Genomic DNA, 13,982 nt, shown 5'->3' with positions numbered 1-13,982 from the left:
ACTTTGAAAATCTCTCAGAACAGGAAAGATGGCGGGCCTCACTTCCTGCGCCGGGTTTGTGTTTGATAACGCACAACATAATGCCAATAACGACAGAAAATTACTCCAGTGATTCTGTAATTAGCTTGTGGATCTGTTCACATTACGGTCATGTTCTGGTCTTTAAGTCTTATCGGCGTTTTTTTGGGGTGTTACCAAATGCAGAGCTGAATAATCAGCAGAGATCATATCATGGTCACAAGACTACACGCTAAAATCACAGGTAGCTGGACAGGAAAGCAGAAATATGATTTTCTAAGTGTATTCATATCAAAAAGTTACGGCACAAAACTGATGTAATCAGGTCCACTTCCTACAATCTCAAACTACTTATATATTTGTAGAATATCTTTATTATTTTTTTGTTATTAAAAATTGTTTTAATACTTATAATCATGACAATAAATCAATAGTTTTACATCATACCACTGTTTTTAATTTGATTATATAATTCAACGTGCATTAAGTACAGAATCTTTGCCCTTTTTCTGATTTCAAACTATTTTTTTGCTTTAAAACAAAGTTTATAAAGTGATTCAGGCAGGTTAAATATTTATATTAATATTTGAATGCAATGATATATAATAATATAGAAAAAATACTAAAACCATAATAACATTATCAAAAGGTTTTAATACTGTTAATACTGTACATTTAATAACCGATTAAAACAATGGTATATAGCCATTAAATAATTCTCAAAAACAGGTTTTTTTCAGTTTTTTCAACGCAAATAAATAAATTACATCGTACCATTGTTTTTAATTTGATTAAATTGTTTCTAAGTACACAGTCTTGCATTTTTTTTATTTCCACTTTTATTATAAACTTAAATGTTTATTTTAACATTTTAATACAATTAAATATTTTAATATCAAATAAAATATTGAAATGATTAATTTTAAATTAGAAAATAACACTTATAAATAAATAAAGAATAAAACAATGGTATGTAGCCATACAATCATTCTCAATTAAATTAACAGCGTTTCAGTGTAATTTATTAATGTAAGCAGTCATTAATAAAAAAATACAAAAAAAAATAAAAATACAACAGATGCAAATTTAGGTAAAATGTGCATGAAGTATCTAATAGTGCTTAAGGTATCAACAATATAAAGTATGCAAGTAAATATTCAGAAATAGACAAACAAATAAATAAATACTTTTTAATTTTTACATTATATATATTTTTTAAAAAGTCTCCTTTTAAAAAAAAAATCTCCTAACAAAATGCATTTGGTAAAAGCAGAAAATCATAACAACATGTGTTTACAGGTTAAAACAATCAAAAAGTCCTGTTTTTCTGGGCCTTCATAATTTTTACCATAATTTTTGTAATAGGCGCATAGCATTTTATATTACTAAGTTTTAAGGTAGCTGAACACAATGCTCCTGCCAGATAATGATACAGGAAATGCAGCTTGTGTTCATTACAGCTAGAGTCTGTGGTGAAAGAATGACAGAGATGTGGTTTTTGGATCGATCACATGAGCTCAGAGAGATCTGCTGCTGCTCTAAAGTCAGGAAAAAAGTCTTTCTACATCTTAAGCTTTATAAATCACTTCTTTCGAGATGCCAAACAAAAGAACAGCCTGTCCTCGACACAAGGTGTTTACATTCTGCTGGGTTCTCCTCTCTCTCTCTTTTTCCTGCCTCCCTCTCTCCACCTCCCCCAGCTGACCCTCCCTCGCTCTGTGGAGGAGGACAATCCACTGGAAGGAACGCGGGACTTGGCCGCAGACCAGAGCAGAAAGAGAGAAATAATGTAGCGTGAAGTCTGACTGCATGCATGTGTAGAACAAAAGGGGTCACATGAACAGCGGAATGAAGAAAACGGAGGGGTAAACAGGGCAACGACTGATCATGAACACACCTGGTGGAGATAGAGGGAGTTTATTTGAGCGGTAGCTCCCACATGACGTCAGACACAGGGAGTGAGGGTCTCTCTCTCTCTGCAACCAGGGGGTCAAGGGCAACATGTTCCCAACAAACATCGAGAGAAAACGATTAACAGGACTTTCACAGCAGGGGAGAAATATGGAGGGAGATGAGGGGGTCTCTAGAAAACAAAAATAGCAGAAAAATTACCTTCTTCTTCACAGTGTCACTGAGAGCATCTCCAATGCTCCTAAATTTAGTTCTCTGAGAAGTTTTTGAGAGAGAAAAGAAAAACATGGGAAATTCCATTCTTTCCCCTTTCTCTCTCATTTCAGTTTCACACAAAACACAATAAAAGTGCAGTGCAAAATTATAAGGGTCTCTCTCTCTCTGCAACCAGGGGGTCAAGGGCAACATGTTCCCAACAAACATCGAGAGAAAACGATTAACAGGACTTTCACAGCAGGGGAGAAATATGGAGGGAGATGAGGGGGTCTCTAGAGAACAAAAATAGCAGAAAAATTACCTTCTTCTTCACAGTGTCACTGAGAGCATCTCCAGTGCTCCTAAATTTAGTTCTCTGAGAAGTTTTTGAGAGAGAAAAGAAAAACATGGGAAATTCCATTCTTTCCCCTTTCTCTCTCATTTCAGTTTCACACAAAACACAATAAAAGTGCAGTGCAAAATTATAACTCAATTTAGTAAGCTTTATTGGCATGACTACAACTGTACATTTGTATTGTCAAAGTAGAGAAAAATAACAAAAAAAGAACAGTTTAGTGTACTTTTTTTCTATTGCCAAAACAATGTTAAACTAAAACATACTTAACTGCATTGCAGTGTAAAAATTTAATTTGTATTGCCAAAGCAGTGTTATACTAAACTAAACTAAACTAAACAACAGTGAGGTATAAAATATGAATTATTATTGCCAAAGTAGTGCTAAACTAAACTTAACTAAACTAAACTATACAACAGTGTGGTATAAAATATGAATTAGTATTGCCAAAGCAGTACTAAACTAAACTAAACTAAACTAAACAACAGTGCGGTATAAAAATATGAATTAGTATTGCCAAAGCAGTGCTAAACTAAACTAAACTAAGCTAAACTAAACTAAACTAAAGTAAACAACAGTGCGGTATAAAGTATGAATAAGTATTGCCAAAGCAGTGCTAAACTAAACTTAACTAAACTAAACTAAACAAAACAACAGTGCGGTATAAAAATATGAATTAGTATTGCCAACGCAGTGCTAAACTCAACTAAACGTAAGTAAACTAAACAAAAACTAAACTAAATTAAACAACAGTGAAAATATAACATAAAATATGAATTAGTATTGCCAAAGTAGTGCTAAACTAAACTAAACTAAACTAAACTAAACTAAACTATACAACAGTGTGGTATAAAAATATGAATTAGTATTGCCAAAGCAGTACTAAACTAAACTAAACTAAACAACAGTGCAGTATAAAATATGAATTAGTATTGCCAAAGTTGTGCTAAACTAAACTACACAACAGTGAGTGTGGTATAAAAACATGAATTATTATTGCCAAAGCAGTACTAAACTAAACTAAACTAAACTAAACTAAACAACAGTGCGTTATAAAAATATGAATTAGTATTGCCAAAGCAGTGCTAAACTAAACTTAACTAAACTAAACAAAAACTAAACAAAACTAAACAACAGTGCGATATAAAATATGAATTAGTATTGCCAAAGTAGTGCTAAACTAAATTTAACTAAACTAAACTAAACTATACAACAGTGCGGTATAAAAATATGAATTATTATTGCCAAAGCAGTGCTAAACTAAACTAAACTAAACTAAATTAAACAACAGTGCAGAATAAAAATGCGAATTAGTATGGCCAAAGCAGTGCTAAACTAAGCTAAACTAAACAACTAAACTAAACTAAACTAAACAACAGTGCGGTATAAAGTATGAATAAGTATTGCCAAAGCAGTGCTAAACTAAACTTAACTAAACTAAACTAAACAAAACAACAGTGCGGTATAAAAATATGAATTAGTATTGCCAACGCAGTGCTAAACTCAACTAATCGTAAGTAAACTAAACAAAAACTAAACTAAATTAAACAACAGTGAAAATATAACATAAAATATGAATTAGTATTGCCAAAGTAGTGCTAAACTAAATTTAACTAAACTAAACTAAACTAAACTAAACTATACAACAGTGTGGTATAAAAATATGAATTAGTATTGCCAAAGCAGTGCTAAACTAAACTAAACTAAGCTAAACTAAACTAAACTAAAGTAAACAACAGTGCGGTATAAAGTATGAATTAGTATTGCCAAAGCAGTGCTAAACTAAACTTAACTCAACTAAACTAAACAACAGTGCAGTATAAAATATGAATTTGTATTGCCAAAGTAGTGCTAAACTAAACTTAACTAAACTGAACTATACAACAGTGTGGTATAAAAATATGAATTAGAATTGCCAAAGCAGTGCTAAACTAAACTAAACAGTGCGGTATAAAATATGAATTTGTATTGCCAAAGCAGTGCTAAACTTAATGTGATGCAACTTAATTTAACTTAACTTAACAACAGTGTGGTATAATCAACCTGTATTGCCAAAACAGTGTTAAACTAAAGTAAACTAAACAACAGTGCATTATAAAATATGAATTTGCATTGCCAAAGCAGTGCTAAACAAAATTAAAGTAAACGTAACCAAATTAAAAAACAGTGCAGTGTTTTCTCTCCATGTGTCTTGTGCAGGAGCCCTGTTCTGGGGTCAGTTTTCTGCTGTAACAGATGTCAGATTCATCTCTGCTCCGGCTCCAGCTTTCCCATGAACACATGACCACATGACTGACAGATCCACGACCTCCACGAATCCCCAGCGAAGTTAAGCCCACAGAGCCGGGACAGGAGGCGCTACTGGGGTTCCACCCACAAATATTCCGCCTTCCTCTGTGACCCGTTATCCCCGTTTACGGTGAACTGATCCACACACACACACACACACACACACACACACAGCGTGGGAATCCCAGCACCCTCACACAACATCTCAGGATATATTTAGGTTCAGACATTAAACTAAAACACTCCTAGAGCATGCTTTCCACCAGTTCAAATGTTCCAGACAGTGTGGATTACATGCGTACAATGAAGAACTAGTTGCTGGATTCATGTCCATGAATTTGGAATCTTCCAGATATGTTTGGTCTCAAATCTTATCATGTTTTTAGAGGATTTCCAAATGCATGAAAGAGTTTGCAGTCAGTAAGAAGTAACCAAGATATCCTTGACCACACTTCTGTGTTCCGCTTTGCTCTCAAGGTTATATTCTGATTTACCTGCCTCTAACAGGTTAGTCCTAAATCCAGATTTAAACCTTGTTGATGTAGAAGTGAGATGGAGAGCAGAACTAATGGCCTTTAACCTTTATGGGACATGATCACATCACCTCCTCCGAGGGGTCGAAAAGTCACACAATTCCATGTGTCTCAGACCTTTCGCTGGCCATCTACAAGCATAAAAAACATCAAGAGCTTTCTCAAAAGCATAAAGCTGTCTCAATGCAATAGCTCCGATCAGATTAGCTGGATTCTACACAACATCACTGAATCACAGGAAGCAAAGTCATGTTTGCAAGTTCCCAGGACTGCTACAACAAGCACTTCTGAAGAACAAAATGTACTGGATTTGTCAAAGTTTGCAGTGGCTAGACTGTTCTGGGTGGTTTCTAAGGTGTTGCTATGTGGTTGGAAAGACATTCGGAGTACTTATTTTGTAAATTTGCTTTGCAGTTGCTAGGGTGTTTTGGGTTGTTGCTAGTGCGTTGCTATGTGGTTGTTAAGGTTGTTTAGTGCTATGCAGTTGCCAGGGCATTGCTTTGTGTTTGCTAAAGTGTTCTGTGTGGATTTAGATCTTTGCTGTGCAGTTGCTAGGGTGTTTTGGGTTGTTGCTAGGTGGTTGCTAAGGTATTCTAAGTGGGGTTTAGTGTTATGCAGTTGCCAAGACATTGCTTTGTGTTTGCTTAAGTGTTCTGAGTGGATTTAGGTCTTTTACTATGCAGTTGCAAGGGTGTTTTGGGTTGTTGCTAGGTGGTTGCTAAGGTGTTCTAAATGGGGTTTAGTACTATGCTGTTGCCAGGGCATTGCTTTGTGTTTGCTAAAGTGTTCTGAGTGGATTTAAATCTTTGCTATGCAGTTGCTAGGGTTTTGGGTTGTTGCTAAGATGTTTTCCAAATGTTTTTTAGTGCATTGCTATGCATCATTGATGCTTTCTGTGGTGTTGCTAGGTGGTTGCTAAGGTGTTCCAAATAGGGTTTAGTGCTATGCAGTTGCCAGGGCATTGCTTTGTGTTTGCTTAAGTGTTCTGAGTGGATTTAGGTCCTTGCTATGCAGTTGCTAGGGTGTTTTGGGTTGTTGCTAGGTGGTTGCTAAGGCAATCTAAATGGGGTTTAGTGCTTGCTATGCAGTTGCCAAGGCATTGCTTTGTGTTTGTTAAAGTGTTCTGAGTGAATATAGGCCCTTGCTATTCAGTTGTTAGGGTGTTTTGGGTTGTTGCTAAAGTATTTTCCAAATGGCTTTTAGTGCATTGCTATACAGTTGCGAGTGTATCTTTGGTGCTTTCTGGGGTGTTGCTAGGTGGTTGCCAAGGCGTTCTAAATGGTTTTGCTTTGTTTTTGCTAAAGTGTTTTGAATGATTTAATGCTATTGTTCTGCTGTTGCTAGGGTCTTTAGTGTAGTTGCCAGGGCTGCAACAACAGGCACTTCTGAAGAACAAAGGTGAGTGGATTTGTCAAAGCTTGCAAGGTTTATACTGCTGAATCTATGAAAGTGGACCAGATATGTTGCTAGTCTACATGGTTCCTGGCATTGGAGGGGCGGGTTTGTTGATTAAGTTCGTTTGAGCTTGATTTCGGGAAAAACTGTTTCATCTTTCCCTTTTATAAATACAAAAGTACAGCAACACTAACATCCTCAGATTACAGTCTCTGTTTCTCAGGCTGTGTGTTTCCTTTTGGAGCTTTGAAGAGTCTCCTTAAGATAAGATATCTCAGTGTAGGACGTTCTCTCCCAGTAGTGAGCTGCCGCTAACTATTTATAAACTCTTAACAGGGCAGAAAAACGGACATGCTTTCTCTCTCCCCTCATTAACGTGCTCATGTGAGGTAATATCACCTGACTCTTTCATCAGGAACAGTTGGATTGGACTTCAGGAGACGTTAAAACTTCCTGCTCTCCAGATCGACGCAAGAGGTCGTTTGCAAGCACCAACCTTGTGCTAAAGATCATCAATCAGAGATGTGAAACCATAACACATGCCATCTCTGTATATATCTCTCTGTCTCTCTCGCGCTCTTCCCGCTGTCATCTGGATTACGTCTATGAGCTGTCAGTGATAAACCACAGGCCCACCTGAAAATCTCTCCTCTGCTCTCGGCATGTTTAGATAACCCCCCCGGTCTAAGTTTCCAAACTACTCAGTGTGTGTAAAATTGCAACAAAAACACAATGAAACTATATAATTGGCAACAATATCTGATGCAACTCAATCGCTTATCAAAATGAAATCCCATCTGTTAAAAACAAACTCGTGCAGAAGATTTTGATCAAATGATCTCCAATGTGGCAAGCATTAGAATCAGGTTTTCAGGCTGTTCATGTGCCAGCAAGAATGATGGACTTTTAATTATAAACCAATCAAGAATACTGGTAAAAAAAATGTTAGCGGTGCTTGTTTGTGCAAAACTCACTAGTTGTGTCCCAATATTGCACTATACACTATGAACTTTTGTACTTTGTACAACTGTGTAGTGTTACGTGTATGAATTTTATAAGGTTATTTTGTCATTCATAATTGGAGTCTGAAAGCCCCGCCTCCTCCACTACGGTATTAAAGCTGCGACAGTTGAGTGCATGAAGTGTCCAGCATTCCACTTTGGGATAGTTCACCCAAAAATGAAAGTTCTGTCACAAGTCCTCATGTCATTCCAAACCTGTCCAGAAAGCAGAAAGCTCTTGGATTTCATCAAAAATATCTTAATTTCTGTTCCGTAGATGAACGAAGGTCTTACGAGTTTGGAACGACATGACAGTGAATAATTAATGACAGAACTTTCATTTTTGGGTGAACTATCCCGTTAAGTGCACTTTTTCTTTTTGGAATTTTCAGTGTGAGCACACTACGCACACTATTTACAGTACAGAACAATATAGAATAGTGCATAAAGATGCAAATTGGGATGTACCTTCTGCCACAACGCTAAGTGGTTGGTAGTTGCCAGGACGTTGCAATGCAGTTGCTAAGGTGCTCTGAGCGGCTTTAGCATGTTGATGTGCAGTTGCTAGGGTATTTGGGGTAATTGCTAAGTGGCTGCTTATTGGGCAAAAAGCCCATAAAATGTATAGCACACTCCTCTACAAGCTGCACAATGTATCAATCATGTTCATAACACAAACGATGATGAGCGAGTTACATACCAAAGTTTGATATTTTGTTGTAGAAGTTTGTTCAAATAACTAAGACTTTGTGAAATAATACTAGTAATGTTTACCTTAGGAAGCACCACTAATAAAATATTTTTTTCATAAAATTTCTTGCTGGGTTCATAGAAAGTCCACACACACACACACACGACCTCAGCTCTGAAATAGCACCATCTATGGGACTGAAGCAGCAGACGGGGCAGGAGATCTGATCTGGGGTCAGGTTTGCCCGTCATACACTAATGACTGACTCTCTCTCTTTCATCATGTGGTCTGTGTTTTTCTGTCCATCTCTTTGTGTTTCTCTCAGCTACAGGAACGCTGCAGCACAGGCAGTGGGTGGAACTAATCTCATTAAATATGAAAGAACTTCCAATGAATTGAGAAAAGAAAGAGGGAGTGAGAAAAAGAGGAGAGGAGAGGTTACTGAAGGTCGGTGTGTGTGTATGTGTGTGTGTAAATGGTTATGCAGCTCATAAATCTCAACCCGCTTCTCCAGAGAGTTGCGAGAACTTTGAGTAAGTTTGATGTAATCGTGTCACACTGTGTTTCCTGTTTGGACAGACAGAGGAGGCGGGACTCAAATGACAGACGTTCCACTGGACAAATAGCAACTTGAGATCGGCCCGATCTTCCCAATCAACAGCAAAAACCTTCTGATTCTGTCTGGTGTGTTGATGGAGAGTCTCAACGGTCCACTATGACAAGAACATCCTAAAGTCTGCGATTTAAAGCTCAGGAAAAAAGAAATCTAAAGACATAATCAGGTGAACTTGGTGTCATATCATGAAAAACGTAATTTTCCTTGATCTTTTGAAATGTTCCATGTATATTTACTCAAACTGACACTGAATAAACTGCTGGATGTCATCAAACTGCTGGACTGTTTTGTGTTAGTAGATGTTGCTGCTTCCCATTGCTGCTCACTTGCATAAAAAGGTCAACTTTGCACCAAATGTTTGCTCATGGCGTTTCAAATTGCTAACTTTCATTGAAAATGGATGATTTCTAATAACTTTATATTTCTAAAATGCTCTCAGTGTGCTCTTTGATTCTTGCACATTTAGAGCAGGAACAAGTACACTATCGTTCTAAAGTTTGGGGTCAGTAAGAATTTTTTTTTTTAAGAAATCAATTATTTTATTCATTCATTAATTGTATTCAAGGATGCATTCAATTGATGAAAAGTGACAGTAAAAGCATTTGTAATGTTGCAAAACATCTTTTTCAAAAAAAAAACAAAAAAAAATCAGGAAAAAAAATTTAAGCCACACAACTGTTGATCAAGATTGACAATAAACGTCCCTTGGGAATGTTTATTATCAGCACAAATCAGCATATCCTAATGATTTCTGAAGGGTCATGTGACACTTACGACTGGAGTAATGATGCCTTGCATCACAGGAATAAATTACATTTTAAACAGATTATAATACAAAATCATTGATTTACATTGTAATAATTTCTCCTAATTTTACTGTTTATTAATAATTTTTTTTGATGAAATAAATGCAGCCTTGTTGAGCAAAAGGTTTTTTTTTTTCTAAAATATTAAAAATTCGTACCAACCCAAAATGTTTGGATGGTAGTAGTGTACTACAAAAGATAAAAAAAAAAAAAAATCTTTGTAAAAGTAAATCATGGCTGTTTTGGTTGAACAAAACAATGACTACGATTATGAGTGGACTTCCAGGAAGTGTAGAATAAGTCTCCATCCACACACAAAACAACAATCAATCAAGTTAGAGAACATCTTGATCCACTTAAATAATAAAAAACACAACATTGCTATAGTGTTTTCTGCCCAAATCAACCAAAATGATCTCGTATTACTCAAACAAACACATCGGAACACCACAAATTCCACAATTATTACAGAAGTGCAGTTATTTACTTGCGTTATATGAATCTGAAAGCACTGAGAAGCAATTACAACAAGCAGAGGCTGATTACATCAGGGAAATGGAAATTAGCCGTATATGGACTCGATGACCAGGATGAGGAAGTTGAATCATGGAAATTTGAATACATCATTTTACTTGGGTTGGCAAGAGAGGTTCTTACCTAACACCAGAGGAATGCAGAGAGAGAGAGAGAGAGGCTAGTGACTGTAGTGTTTAGTTTACCATCAGTCTGTCGATTACTCGGAAACATTCGGAACTCCAAAATCTGTGACCTTTCACCTTTACAAGCAGATTTGTTTGATCTCTGGAGCTCCTTATGCTGATGTTTGACTCACTGTTTACAGTACCGTTAAATTACAGCACAGGAACAAACAGAAATGAAACAGTTTGTGAGTTTTTTTGTTGCTGGCCTTGCATCTGGTGGAAATACTGTTATAAACTGCATTTATTTGATAAAAAAATACAGTACGAATAGTTACTTTGTTTTTTTCTATTTCAATATACTTTCAAATGTAATTGTAATTTTAAAAATATTTAAAAATCTTAATTATTCACAACTTTTGACTGCCACTGTAGGATAGCAATACAATTTGATACTTCAGTGTCCTTCAAAAAAATCCCAAAGAGTCCAAAACAACATGGTAACATCGCAGTACTTTTTGAAACAGCAGTAACCTTGGCTTAAACTGTGAAAACTCTTCCATCACAATTAATTTGATATCCTTATTGTGTGTCTATGCAGATCACAGAGATAGAGCCATGTGTGTGCGGTTATCCCGCAGGTCTCTCCAGGCTTCCTTTCGCATCAAAGCCATCACGTTGAGCTCCACTTAACAGGTTAAATATTTCATGCTTGCACCGAACTGCCACTTTGAGTTCAGAGATACAGACGAGCGGCAGTCGCTCGCAGCTCCCTATACTATCCACAGAGCCTGCATCATTCAACAACTCTATTTCCCTCTTTTTTTCCCCTCAAAAACACTTCTTTAAAAAAAGCTCAGAAGTGGAAGGTTGATGGTTTGAGCATAATTTAGTTTTTCACAACCACTTTTTACCAAACTTTTTGACCCTTACAATTAAACAACCCGTTATTTATGAAAGCTTGTTTCTGGTAGTGGCAACTTTCCATCTCACAGTTCTGACATTTTCAGTCAGAACTGCGAGATAAAAAGTCAGAATGACCTTTTTTTTAATTTAGTGGCAGAAATCCAGTGACGGAAACAATTTTTCGTAGTTATTTGCAGTTGTGTTTATAGTTTAGAACTGCCTCGTTCTTTAATAACAGCCTCTTTGCAAAGCTGCATCATATTGTGACATAACCATAAAACAATCTGCACTGAAACTAATATTGCATTAAAGGAAATGTGAATTTGTTAAATCTGCAGAGTGGCAGGTTCTACACGCAGCCAGAAACAACATAAGGTTTGACGGACTTTGTACACATTGTTCTCTTAAAGGGGTCATATGATGCGATTTCAATTTTTCCTATTAGAATTCAGATTTTACAGCATATACAGCCATAAATACAGTATAAATGATTTCCTATTATATTATTTGCACATAGCATACAGTGAATACACATCTCAACTGTAGTTTATTGGTACTGACCTCTGCAGCTCATATTAGGAAGGAGTAATATGGCACCACAGCAAAGACTTTTTCATCAAACTGGCAAGGAACCTGGTGAAAGATAAGAATTTATTGTTGATTGTTTTATTACTTGTTAAACAATAACGTCCCCTTGTGGACATAATTTTAGTATACTATAAACGTTTCAAACAGGCCTACAGTACATTGTTATCCGTGACCTACGATGCAGTTAGCGAGTGGCCTTGAGTTATCATCAAAAACTATGGTCCTTTTAAAATGATTTCGTGCAAAAGTAGCTCCAGAAAAGGTCCTAAATTGTGTACGCTTTTTAAATGTAAGAATATACGCTTCAGCTGTGTGTCTAAGTTCGTGAACAGAAATCACGGGAAGTTGTTGCTAACCATATTAGCAACATCCGCTCAATCCCTAAATCGACAAACGTGAAACCGTCATTATTTTTCACGTTATTATAGGTTCACCTGTATCAGAAATATCATACAAATCGTTGGTGTTTTTAAAAACGACTAAAAAGTTAGTTGCCGGCTATCTAACTGAAAAATAATTTGACTTGCGTGAGACGAACTTCAACTGACAGTTTCCCGAAAATCAATGAGGAAAAAAATAAAAATTGAATAAAAACGAAAAAAAGAAAAGAAAAAAGAGTTAAATTCGCACACCACCCATAGTGAGGTAGATATGTGGGGGCGTGTTCGAACGAGCCGTTTTAGGTAGGTGTGGCTAACTCTTAACTTTTATAAAGAATATCTCTTTGGATTTGAGACTTTAGTCTTTGCAACTTTACAGATCTTCTTTATGCACCAAGAGCTTGTAACACTCCAAAGAGAAAGGAAAAAATGAAATCGCATCATATGACCCCTTTAAAGGGACTTACTCCGTTGTTGTTACTTCCTCTATGTGGGGAAATGTTTACTATGATGATCATTTTAACTTATTATATGTTTTATTATATATTTTGATATCTTTTATTATTCGTGTTTATCCACCTTATTTATCCACTTGTAGCTGTACAAAATTGCAAACTATAGGCCTATTGCAAACTGGTAGCCTATTATTATTTTAAAGTACTGTCATAATTCTAAACACACTGTTTGTTGCACAAATAGTTTTACTGTTTACTACACTTCTTCACCTATAGCGACTTATGAATCGTAATTCTTGCACATTTATAGAAAATAGGTTACTCCTGCCTTGAAAAATAAGGTGGATAAAAGCAAGTGAATTGATTTCTATCCCATTTTCAACCACAAACAGCAGATGGCGCTATCTGCTAGACTAACTTTACAGTGACATATCAGCTCCTTTTTCACACGGTTACTGTCCCTGACGCCTGACCTCTTATGCAATGGATTGTATTTTGACTCATTTACTTATGTCAGTCAAATTCAGTGACAGCATTGTGTGCAGTAACGCAGTTTCTCTGTGTGTGTGTCTCTCTGGTGAAATCAATATCTTATCACCTGTCAGTTGTGAGTTTGAACCATGTGTCTCTATGTGTATTTAGGTCAGGGTTTGGTTGTTGGGAATATAAACCCAAGCAGTGGCTTTCTGCTGTTTTCAGCACAGAGAAATGATTTTACACACACATTTTTCACAAGTTTTGAGTTTTTGGAGATTTTCTCTAAATCACTAACACATGCTGATGAGACGCGCAAAGCATCTGCAAAGCTTACGTCATGTGTGTGTGTGTGTGTGTGTGTGTGCTTATTTAAGAGTGTGAGATGATCCTCCAACATCCACCCAAAAACCATTTATTTTTTATTTATTTATTTTTTTGTATTTTTTCCCAGTACAAAATGTCTAAACATTGTTAAAATAAGATCCATTTACATAAGAAGCAAAATTGTGAAAGATATGTATTTTTGGGGAATAGATCTTGAATTAACTTCATAGTTTATTGTCTTGGGCATAAATAGGTCGAAATAGGTTTATGCAAAAAATACAAAACTTCATTACATAAGTCTTTTTTATTACAAAGAGATGGTTGATAACAATTCAAGGGCAGTCTCACATCAACTGCTGTATTTTGAAGGCTTTATTTGTACTCACTGCGAGTCATGTGATGAA

Source organism: Sinocyclocheilus rhinocerous, unplaced genomic scaffold, assembly GCF_001515625.1.
Source record: "Sinocyclocheilus rhinocerous isolate Xijiao unplaced genomic scaffold, SAMN03320098_v1.1 scaffold1605, whole genome shotgun sequence".
Taxonomy (NCBI): Eukaryota; Metazoa; Chordata; class Actinopteri; order Cypriniformes; family Cyprinidae; genus Sinocyclocheilus; species Sinocyclocheilus rhinocerous.
The sequence above is the reverse complement of the archived record's forward strand: the minus strand, read 5'-3'. Positions refer to the sequence as shown.